Consider the following 15552-nt stretch of genomic DNA (forward strand, 5'->3'; position numbering starts at 1 on the left):
AAACAATAGTATTTTGAAATAAGAAGAACCAGAACTCAAGTATCTGAAACCATTAATAAATGAAAATTACATTCCAACACAGCATAGCAAATCTTCTTTTAAGATATAAATAATTTGTAGTAGATTGTTTCCGGAATGTTTGAATGTTGGAGTTGCTGAACTCCCTAACTCATTGCAAAAGAGTTCCATTTGAATAGCAAAAACTCAGACTCTCAAGGAGCTAACTTCTGTTACAGATGCAGTGTTGTACATATTTTCTATCCTGTTTTTCAGTAGAGGTACCTTTTGGCTGGATGAATTTGAATTCCATAGGGCATCGTGATGATCGATAGTATTTTCTTCTGTAAGGTTTCCCCACATCACAAAATAAAATCCTACTACAATTATAACTGCTCCAATCAAACTGCAACAAGTTTTTAATTGGGTTTCAGGAGCAAGATAAGAAGCAGTATGAGTAAAAGGGTACAAGGCAATTGAAATGAAATTGGTCAATTATACCTTCCAAGACAAAGAGGCTCTCCCAGGAAGATGATATCCATGACAATAGAGAAGACAATAGCCAAGGGCTTGAACATCGAGACATGGAGAGGTCCAATACTTGACAGGCACCATGTCACCAAACAAACTCGAAGCCCAGACCCAATTATCGCCTGCATATTAAAAATAACCGATTCAATCATTATGTTAGCTTTCTAAAATATTGAAACTAAAAAAAAAAAAAAGGAAGAATTTGGTATATGCTTACTCAGTACAAGATAACGATCAATCCCATATCAAGTCTTAGCTTCCAAGCACTTGTGTCCTTAACAAGAATCAGAGAAAATACTATAGATATGATGGCAGTAAAGAAGGATTGGTAAGACACAATAATTAGCACTGATGGGTACTTTCTGATTAATGCCTGCTAAAATTTCAAATGTAAAGTCATTAATTATTATCCTTTTTAATTATTTTCGAGCTTTGTTAAAGTGTAGAGGATCGATCTTACCTGTAAAATATACCATCCTAAAATCAGAAAAGCATCAATTGCTAGGAAAATTCCTATATATGAACTTTGGATCATATAAGTAATCAGTTTCTGTAAACTTTAGATCTTCTCTTCTTTTTCTTCTTCTTTTCTTGAGGGTGGGGGTTGTGGGCTTTGCATAAGAACTTGCAATGTGGCAATAGGTTACTTTTTTTTTTTTTTTTTTNAATGACTATTAATAATCTGCCTACCTCTCCCTAAATTCACAGCCCTTTTTATACTAATTCCTTAGATGAATTATTCCTTCCACTAACCACTTTGAATGTGATGAAACTCCCTACCAATTTCACACAAAACCAGCAACACAATAGGCAAACAATGCAGAAAAAGGGGCAATGCAATTCTGGAAATAAATCTGTAATGTATTAATTGAATGTAAATGACAATTGTAAGAACAAATATCAACAAGTGTAAAGTAACAGATAGTCCCAACAATTCGAGAAGCTATGAACCTCCCTTAATGACTATTAATAATCTACCTACCTCTCCCTAAATTCACATCCCTTTTTATACTAATTCCTTTGATGAATTATTCCTTCCACTAACCACTTGATTCTTCACACGCGAATAACACCTAACCAACCCCCACTAACACACAATGCACATATTGATACACCTTCTTCATGGGAGATCTATCAATCCCTCCCGCACCGTACCCCACCGCACCCTACCCCACCGAAGAACCACCTTGTCCTCAACGTAGAATTCAGGGAACTATAGCTTGATCATGTCGTACACCTCCCAAGTAGCTTCAAAAGGGGTTAGGTCTCTCCATTTAATAAGGACTTCTTGAGAGCCATCCATTAACGCGTAGATTGCCATCACTGATTTTGGTTGCACTAGAAGCTTTATGTCCTCAGTGAGAAAAGATGGGAGAGGTTGGATAGGAACTGAGCTGTGTAGGTTGCGTTTAAGCTAAGATATGAAAAAGACGGGATGAATTTTAGCTGTTAGCGGTAGCTCCAGTTTGTAGGCAACTTATCCAATCTTCTCTAAAATGGTAAAAGGTCCAAAAAAGGGAGGACTTAGCTTCTCATTGAGTTTGGTGGCCAATGATTTAAATAGGTATGGTTATAGCTTTAGAAACACTTGATCCCCTGGCTGAAAAGTGACATCCCGTTGGTGTACATTGACATTTGTCTTCATGTAGCCCTGGGCGATAGTTAAATTATGTTTCAGCTCATCCAAAATGGAATTACGTTTTGCCCTTTGCTAGTTCACCTCTTCGACCAATGATGAGCAGTCTATGAAGCGAAGAAGAGTGGAGGGATCCCTTCCATATAGTGCTTTGAATGGTGTCATTTTGGTTGAACTGTGGTAAGTGGTGTTGTACCAAAATTCTACTCAGACCAACCACCATGGCCACTGCTTGGGTTGAGTGCTGCAAAAACATCATAGATAAGCTTCCAAACATAGATTGCTGACCTCCGTTTCGGTCAGAGGGTGATATGCGGAGCTAAACTTCAGTTTGGTGTCTACGACCTTAAAAAGTTCTTACCAAAATCGATTGATAAACACCTTGCCTCAGTCAAATACAATCGACTTTAGGAAGCCATGAAGTTTCACAATTTCTAAAACAAAGAGAGCAACCACATTCTTTGCATTATAGGGGTGACACAGGGGAAGGAAGTGACTATATTTAGTGAATACGTCCACTACCACCATGATCGTGTCCTATTCTTTGGGTTGGGGTAACCCATACTAACATCCTTAAACACCTGGGTGGGAATGGGTAAAGGTTGGAGTAGCCCTGCTAGATTTAGGGATGATTGTTTATTCAATTGACAAATAGAGCATTTTTGCACATACTCTTGTACATCCCTCTTAATCCCTTCCCAAAACACTATGTTTATCAACCTCTTATAGGTTTTGAAAAAACCGAAGTGTCCACCTCCTGGATTGTAGTGGAATTTATCTAACAACTTAGGAATAAACTTAGAGGATTTTGGTAAGACCAACCTATTCCTATAGAGTAGACAGCCACGACGAAGGTTATATTTTGGTAGACTACTAGGGTCAAACAGAAGGAAATCCACTTTTGTTGCTCATGTGTCTTCATTCTTTGATCTTTCAAAAATTGCAGACTTCATTGGTCAGTTTTGGTAATGAATTTATGCCTGATAAGGTAGTGGCTACATTTGTAAACAACGAATATGATTGCCATAAGTTCCCTTTCATACACCGACTTTTGCCTTGACTGATTAGAAAATGCTTTGCTAAGGAAACTAATTGGGCGCCGATTTTGAAGCAGTAGAACTCCCAATCCTTGCCCCAAGGCATCCGTGTGGACCTCAAATGGTAGGCTGAAATCTGAGACAACCAAGATAGGAACTGATGTCATGGCAGTTTTCAGTGCCACAAAAGCTTGTTGGGCTTGGTCACCCTATTCGAGTTAATCTTTTCGAAGCAATTGAGTCAATGGTTGAGCTATTAACCAGTAATCCTTTACAAGATGTCTGTAGTAGCTTGTCAACCCCAGGAAAACCCTCAAACTTTTGATGGTGTGTGGAATTGGCCATGATAACATTGATTCGATCTTCGCAGGATTAGCGTATACCCCATTAGAGGAAATCAGATGACCTAAGTACTCTAACTTCTGCTATGCAAATAGACACTTCTTGTAGTTAACTACTAGCTCATTCTCCATACGGATTTGAAAGACATGTCTCATATGATCAAGATGAGTCTCTTGGTTAGGACTGTAAATCAATATGTCGTTGAAAAATACCAATATGAACTTCCTCAAGACTAGTTTGAATATGGTATTCATTAAGGCTAAGAAGGTGGAGGGGGCATTAGTCAATCCAAATGGCATAACCAGGAACTCATAATGTCCCTCATGAGTCCTGAAGGCTGTTTTCGACAAATCTTCTTCTCTTACCCTAATCTGGTGACAACCAAACTTCAAATCCAATTTAGAAAATACTGTTGCCCCAACCAATTCATCCAACAGCTCGTCAATGGAAGGGATAGGAAACTTGTTTGGTATTGTAAGGTTGTTGAGGCACGATAATCGACACAAAAGCACCAGCTACCATCTTGTTTCTTTACCAATAACACCAGACTAGCGAAAGGGCTAGTGCTTGGTTGGATGATTCCTACCACCATCATCTCCCCAACTAATCTTTCTATCTCATTTTTTTGGGAATAGAAATATTTGTATGGTTTATAGGTTAGGAGGTTTGGCCTTGTCCTGGTGAACTATGACATGGTTAGTGGGTATTTTAAGAGCTGGTTTGTTAGGTTGTTCAAACAGGTGGTGAAACTCCTCTACAATGGAAGAAACTCTAGGTTCTACTGGTTCATTCTTTTCCTCAACTCTACTTTGTATGGAGTAAAACTCGACCACATACCCAGCCTCCCCACTCTGCAACGTCTTGAGCATCACTTTAAGTGAGACTACTGTCTAGACTAGGAGGGATCACCCTGCAACACCATCTTCTTCTCGTTACTGACAAAGCCATGGTCAAATTTTTCTAGTTAGAGCACATATCTCCCAGCGTGCTCAACCAAAAGATACCCAACACCACATCTCCACCCCCTAGATCAAATGGGAAGAAATTTTGCTTCAACTTAATCTCCTGAATTCTCATACTCACAATCTTGCAAATACCCCCCCTCTGACTGTAAATCCATTTCCTACCATGACCCCAAACAGCTTCCTCTTCTCAACTTCTAAACCCAACTTTAGCACCGGTTCATTCGAACTAAAGTTATGGGAAGCCCCACTATCCATTAGAATTATCACCTTTTCAGCTCAAATCAAACCTCTGAGCTTCAGAGTCTTGTCCGTTGTCATGCCCACAATAGAATTCATTGACAAGGCTAAGGGATTAATTACCAGCCGTGGCCGGTTCCGTGTCGGTTTCATTGATGGATTCTTCCTTCTGTAGTGCTTCCTCGTCGGTCACTAGTAGGATTTGTAGTAACTTGCCCTTGAATCTATAGTTGGCCCCAAATTTTTTGTCGCATCGAAAACATAACCCTCTATCCCTTTTGTATTGTATTTCGGCATCGCTCATTTGCCGAAAATTCTCACCTTGAAAGCTAGGAGTTGCCATCTCCGTTGACCTCTCTCTTCTATCGCCAAATCGATTTGGGGCAAAATTTTGCCCTAGATGTACTTCGTGGAAATGGACTCCATGTATTTGGGCTCCATGGATCCAGGTTTGGGGTGACCAGAGAATATTGATCCATTTAATGATTTTGGGCCTTAACCAGTCTGGATTTATTCCTACCAAAACCCAATTCTTCTCCTCCACACGATGGGCCTGATCCATTAGTGCGAATAGTGTAATGGGAGAGGTCAAACGCATTTCGGCCCTTATTCTCCTCTTTGAGTGCATTTGAAAATACTCCCATAACGATTTCTTCCCTTACCTCTCGCAAAGGCACAGCATGTGCCTCAAAGTTTTCTCTATACTTCTTAATTATGCCAATTTGCTTCAATGTCTCCAGCACTTTGTACGTCGACCCTTTGAAGGATGGCCTTAACCTCTCACCACGACAGCTTTAAAGGTTTCCCACGAACTGATTAGCACCCTCGATTCTACCCACTGATACCAGTTCAAGGCACGTCCCTCCATAAACACCGCCTAGCTTCCACTTTCTCTTATTCCTCATAATGATTGACCATAAAATACTGATTAGCTTTGACAGTCTAGCTATAAAGATCTTCTCCGTTGAACATCGACAACTCTAGTTTCTTACTAGGGCTGGTTAACGAATCGAGTCGCTCGCCGGCTTTGCTCGGCTTGAGTTTGGCTCGTTAACGGCTCAATTTGTTTGGTTTCAAGTTGGCTCGGCTCAGTTCGTGAGAGAGAATGAGCCGAGTTTGAGCCTGCCTCGACTTGGCTTGTTAGGCTTGCTAGTCGAGCCTGACTCGAATAAGTAGGGAATTTTTTGAAGCATGAGGGATTAAACTAAAATTTTCAAAACAAAAGGTTTTCAAAAATGACAAAGACCTTTGATTTTAAAATCGCTAAAAATGTCGACTCCAACTATTTGCCATAAAACCAAACCAAACCCAAAAATGGTCAACACAGTTTCTAGCTGTCTCTAGTGTGTTTCATCATCACCGTCAAAACCATATGCTTTGCCGGAGTGTTGTCGTAGACTTGCCGCCGTCAAACCCATCCACCCCTTCAACTCTCGCCGACACTTGGCCGCAACTTGTTTTCCTTTCTGTCTTCGCTGTGAAACCCATCTGCTTCACCATTGACCATCGTGTTGTCGTCGTTGACCATCCCAGTGTTGCCATGAAACCCATATAATTCTTTAAGGTATTAGGTATGTGAAGGGCAGTCTGCAGTAGGCTAATTTGTTTGTTTTAGACTTTTAAAGAAATTGTTAATGTGTTTGTAAGGTGTATGAGGCTTTAAGGAGGGTGTATGAGTGTGACATGTATGCTCCTAATAATTGCAGTAGGGCAGTCTTCATGGTTCAAATCCGCTACAGTAGCCTAGCTAGTTGGGGATTTGTTTGTTTTAAAGAAATCATTAATTTGGTTTTAAAGAAATTGTGCAGTAGACTGAATAGGCATTTAATTCTTCATGTCTTTTAAAGAAAAAATGGGGCATAAAACAACCTTAGTCATGATTCATGAACTTCAAGTCTTCAAGTTAAAGACTTCAACGGACCTCTTTAATTAGAATGGGGCATTTAATTCTTCAACCAACATCTTTAATGAAAATGAGGCATTGGAATCTGCCCTTAATTTTTTTTTTAAAAAAAATTGCTTTTTTTTTTTTTTCCGAATTGGCTCGCGAGTCGGTTTGAACTCGGCTCATTAAACCGGTTCTTGAGCCAAGCTTGAAATCCCTTCAATCCCTAACGAGCCGAGCCAAGAAATCAGAGGCTCGACTCGGCTTGTTTTTCCCTCCCATTTCACAAGCTGAGCTCGTTAAGCCGAAAACTTGGCTCCACTCGACTCGTGAACATCCATATTTCTTACTTGTCCTATCCTCCTTTGAGTTTTCGGTTTCCTTGGTCCGATCAACCACGCCGCTGTTTGAGTGCTCACCATGGCTCATCTTGCCTTTATTGCGACTCGTACTAGCCTCCCTTTCCTCCTTCAACCTCTTCCATTCTCGAAGCTTAAGGAGGTAACCTTTGATGCTTCCCAGTTCTTCCTTCACACTCCCCATTTCCGTCTCCACTCTTCCCATCTCCTTTTCTAATCCTCCATATACCTTTTGTTCCATTTTCGATTTAGTCATTACCCAAACAAGGCTTTGATACCAATTTGATGGAACTCCTTGCCAATTTCACACAAACCCAGTAACACAATAGGCAAAAAATGCAGAAAAAGGGGCAATGCAATTCTGGAAACAAATGTGTAATGTATTAATTGAATGTAAATGACAATCATAGGAACAAATATCAACAACTAGTGCAAAGTAACAGATAGTCCCAGCAATTCGAGGAGCTGGGGGCCTCTATTAATGACTATTAATGATTTGCCTACCTCTCCCTAGATTCACATCCCTTTTTATATTAATCCCTCAACTGAATTATTCCTTCCACTAACCACTTGATTCTTCACACGCGAATAACAACTAATCAAACCCCACTAACACACATGCACACTCACACTCTTTTACCCTTATGCCCTTTATATTGATACACCTTCTTCATGGGAGGTCTACCAGAATGGAAAAGGGAGAAGAAGAACCTGAAAATGATAGCAAGCAGGAAAGTGAATGCCGGAATCAAGTTGAGCATGGCAGTGCTGAGCATAGGAGAGCTATACTGCAGACCAACAAATCCGAAAATCTGGGCCAACACTCTGTATGAGGAAAAATATATAAACGAAGAATAATTAAGAAACAAGGGCGGATAATATTCATAATCTGAATTAATCAACACAAGCTTAAATATTTCAGAATGAAATATAACATATAAAGACCTTTTCACTTCACATGCAGTCAAACAAAATTTGAGTCAAAATCATTAAGATGTATGCAAGTTCAGAGTAATGAATGTTACCAACCCAGAAACTGAAAGCAAGAATAATTTGGAGAGAATGGAGAAGGTCATTGGAGGACACTCTGATCTGCACACATCAGAAGACAAAGAAAAACTTTTTAGTATGTATACTAGAAATTTGTACTATAGAAAATATAGAGATATAAAGACCTGTGAAATATGAGGGAACAAAGAACAAAAATGAAAGTGCAGAGGATCTGAGAATAGACAATAATGACATATTTGTCAGTCCCCTTAGACATAGCAGCTTTGATGACTTCCATATTGCTAACTTGAATAAAAATTACAGTCACCATTCCCAGAAAAGGCAATACAGCTCTTTTACTACACAGCGCCATTATCACCATTCACCACCTCTCTCTCCCTTACTCTCTTGCTCAAATAGACATTCCTGCAGTCCCAGACATGGATGTAGCTGAGCAATAATACGATAACAACTTATGTTTTCTTATTTACTTGGCAATATCTCCAAGATCATAGCCACGTTTGGGATGTACTGGTGTAATATAAAGTATATTAAGAAATTTGGATGATTTCGCAACTCACGTGAATAGAATACAAATTACAACTGTTGGCTGACTACATCTAGAGAATATATAACTAAATTACTCTAAGCTTTTGATTGTTTATTGGACAAGTTTAATCTGACAAGGGAAGGAATCATGTAATACAACTATACAAGTATACAACTTTTTTGTTCCCTTCAAAATTAGCATGTGTAATAGAGATATACATATATTTATAACTAATTTATTAATAAAATTATAAAAAAAAAAAAAAAACATATTTAAACTTACAATTACTAAAAACTATATTTAAAAAACCACTACATTTTTTCATGAATCAATTATTTTACTCTTTGTTATAGTGAAATAAAACCTATATGTGACCTTATCTTCTAGCTACGCTCTTGTTTGGTCAGGTTTTTTCTTTTTATGATCGGGGGTGTCTGGGTCAATTTATACGCACCTCAATTAATCTCTTGGGACCTTGGAACTACTAGTCGGATAAGAGTTCAAATGACCACTCTTATTAGCAGCCAATAAAGTTACGAATTTTAAAATAGATGATAGATGAAACTTAAAAATATTAATCCAAAGGATTTATATTACTGTTTATTTTAGAAATATTTACTTTTATATTTGGTGTTTTATAATTGTTTAGTACAATTGTAAACATATTATTTTACAAAGAATATTATAAATAAATATTACCCAATCAAATATACAACATTTTAAAATTTCATTGACGATTATATTTTTAATTGTAACTAGACCTCACCCCAATATTACATTCTTGGCTACCTCCCGGGCTACACAAAGTATTGATAGTTCTATGCACAAAAAGACCTAGTGTTCATATTATCTATCTTGTTTTGTAGTAAGGGGACCTTTTCACTGGATATTATGAAATTCTCAATCCGATACCCTTCAGTTGTGCTTTCTTCTTTCAGCTTTCCCCACATCACAGCGTAAAATCCCGCAACAATTATCACTGCTCCAATCAAACTGCAGGAGATTTCAAATTAAAAATAAGATGGAAAACTGAAATGAAATAATTAATCAACTATATATATATATACCCTCCCAGGCGAAGAGGTTCTGCCAGGAAGATGATATCCATGACAACAGAAAAGAGAATAGCCAAGGGCTTGAACATTGAGACATAGAGAGGGCCAGTCCTTGAAAGGCACCATGTCACCAAACCGAGTCGAAACCCAGTCCCAATAATTGCCTGCGAGAAAAATTACAAATGTATATTGTCAGAAATAAAGAACTCAATTAACTACAATATAATTAATTAATGCAAATACTTAAACTTCCATGGCTAAATGCCAAAATCTACAAGAGCTTTCACAGCTAGAGTAAAAAATAAACTAGAACTACACCATCTCAAACAACATAACTAAGCTTACCGAGTATAAAATAGCAATCAGTCCGATATCGAGTCTTAGCTTCCATGCAGTTAGGTCTGTAACTACAATGAGAGAATATGCCATGGACAGAATGGTATTGAACAAGAATAGGTATAACATTATGATAAAGAATGCTGGGAACTTTTTGAGGATTGATGCCTGCCCAGTTACAAAAGAAAAAAAAAAAAAGTAAATCATCATCTGGTTTTAGTTGCTCTTTTAGCTTTGTAGAAGTGCTAAGGGTCCAAGGCTAACCTGTAATATATACCATGCTGAATTGAGAAAAGCTTCAGCCGCCAGGAAAAGTCCTCCTAGGATCCAGCTTGACTGGAATTGATGAAGTGGTAAAAAAGAGGAAGAAAGCGTCTTTATAATTGGCGGCCTTTATAGAATGTAACAACAAATGCCCCTGCTATTGACACTAAGGTTCCCAAACACTTAGCTTGGCTGCTTTTGCTTCTCCTGTTTACCTTTTCTATCCTAAATTAATACCCATATAAAGTACTTCAAGTTCACAAAATATTCTTAAAACAATATTCCCATGGAGGAAAAGAAATATCTTGTTCATAAAGTTGTACTGAGCTAAACTATCTGTAAGGGGATCACATTCTGCCAACTGACATGATTGCTGGATTCATGCAATCAGGCAGCTTAGAATCTGATCTGTAAAGACAAATAAAAGAGAGAAGAACCTGAAAGTGATAGCAAGTAGGAAGGTAAAGGCTGGAATGAGGTTGACCATGGGGGTGCCTAGTGTAGGAGAGCTGTACTGTATGCCAACAAATCAGAAAATCTGTGCCGAAACCCTTCATGTAATCAATTAAGAAAAATGGTTAATAAAAGAAGGGGGAAATTTTTACAATCTGAATTTGCAACACAAGTCTAACATCTGAAATAGTTAAACATAAAAAGTTTCCCTTCACAGTTCCTAAGTCAAACAATTTTAACTCTTTATAATAAAAAAGAAGCCAAATTATAAAGTTAAAAACCCAAACACTGAAAGCAAGAAGAATTTGCAGAGAATGGAAGAGGTGAGTGGAGGACTCTCTGATCTGCCAACAACCAGAAAACAAAGAACGAGAAACAAGTAGTTTAGCTGAGGACTTCCAGTCACAAGTTCTTTGTATATAAATAACAATGTGTACTATAAAATGAAAAGAGGATAGAGAAATAGGACCTGTGAATTAAGAGGGAAGAAAGGAGAAAAAGGAGAGTGCAGAGGATATTTACATAGACAATTATGACATATTTGTTAACCCCGTTAGACATGGCCGTTTTGATTACTTCCATGTTGCTAACTTGAGCCAATATCACAGTAACCATTCCAAACTAGGTAATAGAGCTCTGCTATTGCATCGCTCCATTTCTGCCTCTCCCCCCTTCTCAATCTCATGCACTAAAATCCACAAACCACCCAGTCCCTGCAGACATGTATGGAAGTTAATTAATTAGCACCAAAAGAAACTATTTAATTATCTTGTTATCTTTACGTGGGAATTTATTTGTGGTGGTGGATCATCAGGGAATTATCATATCAAATGAATATTCCGCATTCATTTGTCGGATTATGGTCCCCACGTTAACTTGTCCAAAATTGTCAAGAAAAGAATAATGGCTACCCGGCTTCAGTGGTTGTATTCTTCTTTCTTTTTTCTTTAATCTGAACTACACTCTACAGGAATCTTGTAAATATAATAAATAATTTAGTTTTCTACTGTTATGTTGTGCACAATTTGATGTTAACAAATGAAACTTCATCGAATACGGATTATAGTATACCTGGATTGTGTTTGAGAGTAGAAATAAATCAATGGACGAGGACAAGTATGTATAGCCAAGATTAGTTTCAAAAATCAAAGTTGATAAATTTACAATAAAATATATACTGAAGTAATAAACATAAAAAATATACTTTTAAAAGTTATATATACCAAATTATCAATTTTATAATTGTCCTTGACGGTTTTTCATATTTTGAAAATATTATACAATTGCTTTATTGACAATTCCATCAAATATCTCTCTTTTAATATATGTAATAAGAAAATCATTTAACAATTAATCTCCCATTCGATTTTGTAGTTGATTTTTCATAATCTTTATCGCAGAAAATGCTCTTTCAACACTTGCAATTATAACAGGTATATATCAATGCTAATTTCACAAGTAAATAAACCATGTGATACACAACATAGTGGTAGACCCAGGATTTTTGTCTGGGGGGCCTCTGCGGCTCTATCATTGTTTGCCAAACAACTAGTGAAAACTTAAGAAAATCATCAAACCTTAAGTAAAGAAAATAATACAATATCAAGAACCTGAAAGAAAAGAATGTAATAATACAATACTTTTCTACTTAAATAAATCTATGAGAAGCAAAATTTTGAGTAAATGTGTTGAGTAAACCTTGAGCAAAACCTTCTTTTTATTTTTTAATTTTTGGCTTCCACATGAACCAAAACTTAAATCAAGTCAACATTGTGTTGACTTTTAATATGAATTAATAAAAAAAATGGGGAATTTTCTTGGTATAGACATAGATATTAACTCAAGTCTCTTTAATAATTTTGAGTAGCAGAACGGTGACGTTTAAAATGTAGCAAAGTGATGGGTGAAGGATGAAGAATAACGACCTTTAAAATATAATTAAGGTTTTAATTTGGGAAAGCAGGAACATTCTTAGGCACAAAACACAAAATAAACTCACAAGATCCATGTATTTTTTCCTCAAATTAGAATAAAAAACTCTAAAAAACAAGTATGATTCAACCTTAAAATAAACTAAATTGAAATAAGCAATACAATCCCTAAAACTGATAAAACAGAAAACGAAGCTAATTATGGTACTTTGAGTAGTGAAAGCTTTAACAAATTTAGTTTTCAAAAGTTTTAAGAGCGAATAGCGTGAGAAAGAGAAAGAGAGACAAAGAGAGTAAAGAATTTTAGGTATAAAATCATAAAAAACAGGTGGAGCCGTGATGTGAGACTAGAATATATATATTAATAGCATGTTTTTTGTGGGCCTGGACATATGTACAATAGTGGTCATTTTCAAAAAAAACTGAGGGTAACCCTGGATATATATATTAATAGCAATTTTTGGTGGACCTATATATTAGTAATTTTTTTTTTTTTTTAAAATTTGAGGGTAGGCCTAGGGGTTGGATCCGCCCCTGACACCATGTTCTTCTTTGTTTGAACCAACTTTTCAACAAGAGCACCAATTCCATTTAATGTCAAAAAATCATTATCAGAGGACATATCAAGAATATAATTATCCAATTGATTGTCTAGTAACACAAACTCTATTGGTGAAAAGTTAGATGGATAAAACTGAGCAAGATGGATCAACTTCTTTTTGTCAAAAGGAGAAAATGAATCATTTGGACTTAAACATGCCACAGAAAGAAGCAACTCTATATTCAACCCATTTAAACAACTGTTAAGATAATATGAGAGAAAATGTGAAGAAATGAAAAAGAGTGAAAAGTTAAAAAAGTGTTAATTAATAATTCATTTTTTAGAGTTAACATGAATTTAAGTGGGGTCAAAATTATAAATTCCATTAAACATAAAGATTTTTTTTTATTTTTTTAAAAAGTTAGTTGAACCCACATGTTTGTATGTGGTTACGTGTTAGTGTATAGCGGACTTAGTTTGGATCTATTTCGTTGTGCCTAAAAAATCGCACTGATGTCAACACCAACAATCAAAATTCAGGAAGACTTTGTGTCATCTAGGAGCTACCACATCACCCCAAGACAGAAGAGTTATGATTGTCACCAACCCAGCAGATTCAAGTTTTGTCTATGAGTGGATGAGGACCACACACTTGTCTCAACTTTATCAAAATAAAAAGATAAGGATTAAGGAGTGGTCCCTACATGTCATGACAACTTGCAGAAGCACTCATTACATTAACCTAAAAGGTGTATAAATGAGCACCTCTCTTCACAAAAAGAGGAGGTTGGGCATATGAGAGCTAGACATAGATTTGAGTTTCATTATTTCTCTCTGTAAAGCAAAATATTTCTTCATCTTTGTATGCCTTACGGGCAATATCATAAAAATAGTCAGAGAATAATAAAATAACATTGGATGTAGGATTTGCTTTAAGCATTTGAACCACTATAAAAACCTCTCTTGTCAGTCTATTATTTATGTTTCTGAAACATATGTAATCTTAGTATCATATTCAAATCTCATGGATCGATCACGTGTAATTTCTAAGACTCTCTTAGCACTTTGCATGTGCGAGTCGTTGATGTCCAAAATCAAGCATTAACAGTTTGGTGGCCCATGCAGGTCTCAAACCTGCATCAGAGTTCTCCGATCGCGAGGCCAGATCGCTGATGGCACGCTCAGATCGTCTTGATCTTCAGCTTCAGATCACTGATCTTCAGCTTCAGATCGCGTGGCTCAAATCACTAATCGCATGCTCAGATCGCCGATCTGTGATCGAAGAGTTAAAGATCAGCAATCTTCAGCTTCAGATTGCTGATCTTTAACTCTCCGATCGCGTGGTCAGATCACTGATCGCATGCTCAGATCGTCTTAATCTTCAGCTTTAGATCGCTGATCTTTAGCTTCAGAACGCGTGGCTCAGATTGCTGATCGCACGCTCAGATCGCTGATCTTTAGCTCTTCGATTGCGTGGGCAGATCACTGATCGCACGCTCAGATCGTCTTGATCTTCAGCTTTAGATCGCTGATCTTTGCCATCAGATTGAGTGGCCAAATCACTGATCTTCAGCTTTAGACTGTTGATCTTTAGCTTTCCAATCGTGTGGCCAGATCGCTGATTGCACACTTAGATCATCTTGAACTTCAGCTTCAGATCGCGTGGCTAGATCGCTGATTGCACGTTTAGATCCTCTTGATCTTCAGCTTCAGATCGCTGATCTTTAGCTCTCTGATCGCGTGGCCAGATTGTTGATCGCACGCTCAGATCGTCTTGATCTTCAGCTTTAGATTGCTGATCTTTAGCTTCAGATCGCGTGGCCAGATCGCCAATCTCACGTTCAGATCCTCTTAATCTTCAACTTCAGATCGCTGATCTTTAGCTCTTTGATCACGTGGCCAGATCGCTGATCGCACGCTCAGATCATCTTGATTTTCAACTTCAGATCGCTGATCTTTAGCTCTCTAATCGCGTGGCCAGATCGCTGATCGCACGTTCAAATCGTCTTGATCTTCAGCTTTAGATCGCTGATCTTTAGCTTTAGATCGTTGATCTTTAGCTTTAGATCGCGTGGCTAGATCACTAATCGCACGCTTAGATCGTTGATCTCGAGTTCTTAGATCAAGCTTTGCGCTTTCTGATCGAACTACTTGTGTTCTCAAATTTCGTGCTTTCTGATCGAATTCCTTTCGCTCTTTCTGATCGAGCTCTTTATGCTCTCTGATCGAGCTCCTTATGTTCTCTGATTGAGCTCATAAGCTCACTCGTTTACTTGAGATTGTGTGCATTAGATCGTTTAGATCGCATGCCTCAGACTTTCAGGTCGAGCTCCTATTAGATCGCGATCAGCTCCTAGCTCTCAAATCGCGATCAACTCTTAGCTCTGATATTGCAAACAACCTCAAGTCATGTTCTCAACTCTTAGATCGCGATCAATTCTTA

The 15552-nt window shown here is 37.5% G+C and overlaps 2 pseudogenes; both read right to left on the reverse strand.

The window, feature by feature from the left end:
* Window positions 1-204: 204 nt before the first annotated feature.
* Window positions 205-8352, reverse strand: LOC116121353 (annotated as a pseudogene).
* A 930-nt stretch (window positions 8353-9282) lies between these two features.
* On the reverse strand, window positions 9283-11293 carry LOC116121354 (annotated as a pseudogene).
* Window positions 11294-15552: the final 4259 nt, after the last annotated feature.

This window comes from Pistacia vera, unplaced genomic scaffold, assembly GCF_008641045.1.
Source record: "Pistacia vera cultivar Batoury unplaced genomic scaffold, PisVer_v2 Contig973, whole genome shotgun sequence".
Lineage (NCBI taxonomy): Eukaryota > Viridiplantae > Streptophyta > Magnoliopsida > Sapindales > Anacardiaceae > Pistacia > Pistacia vera.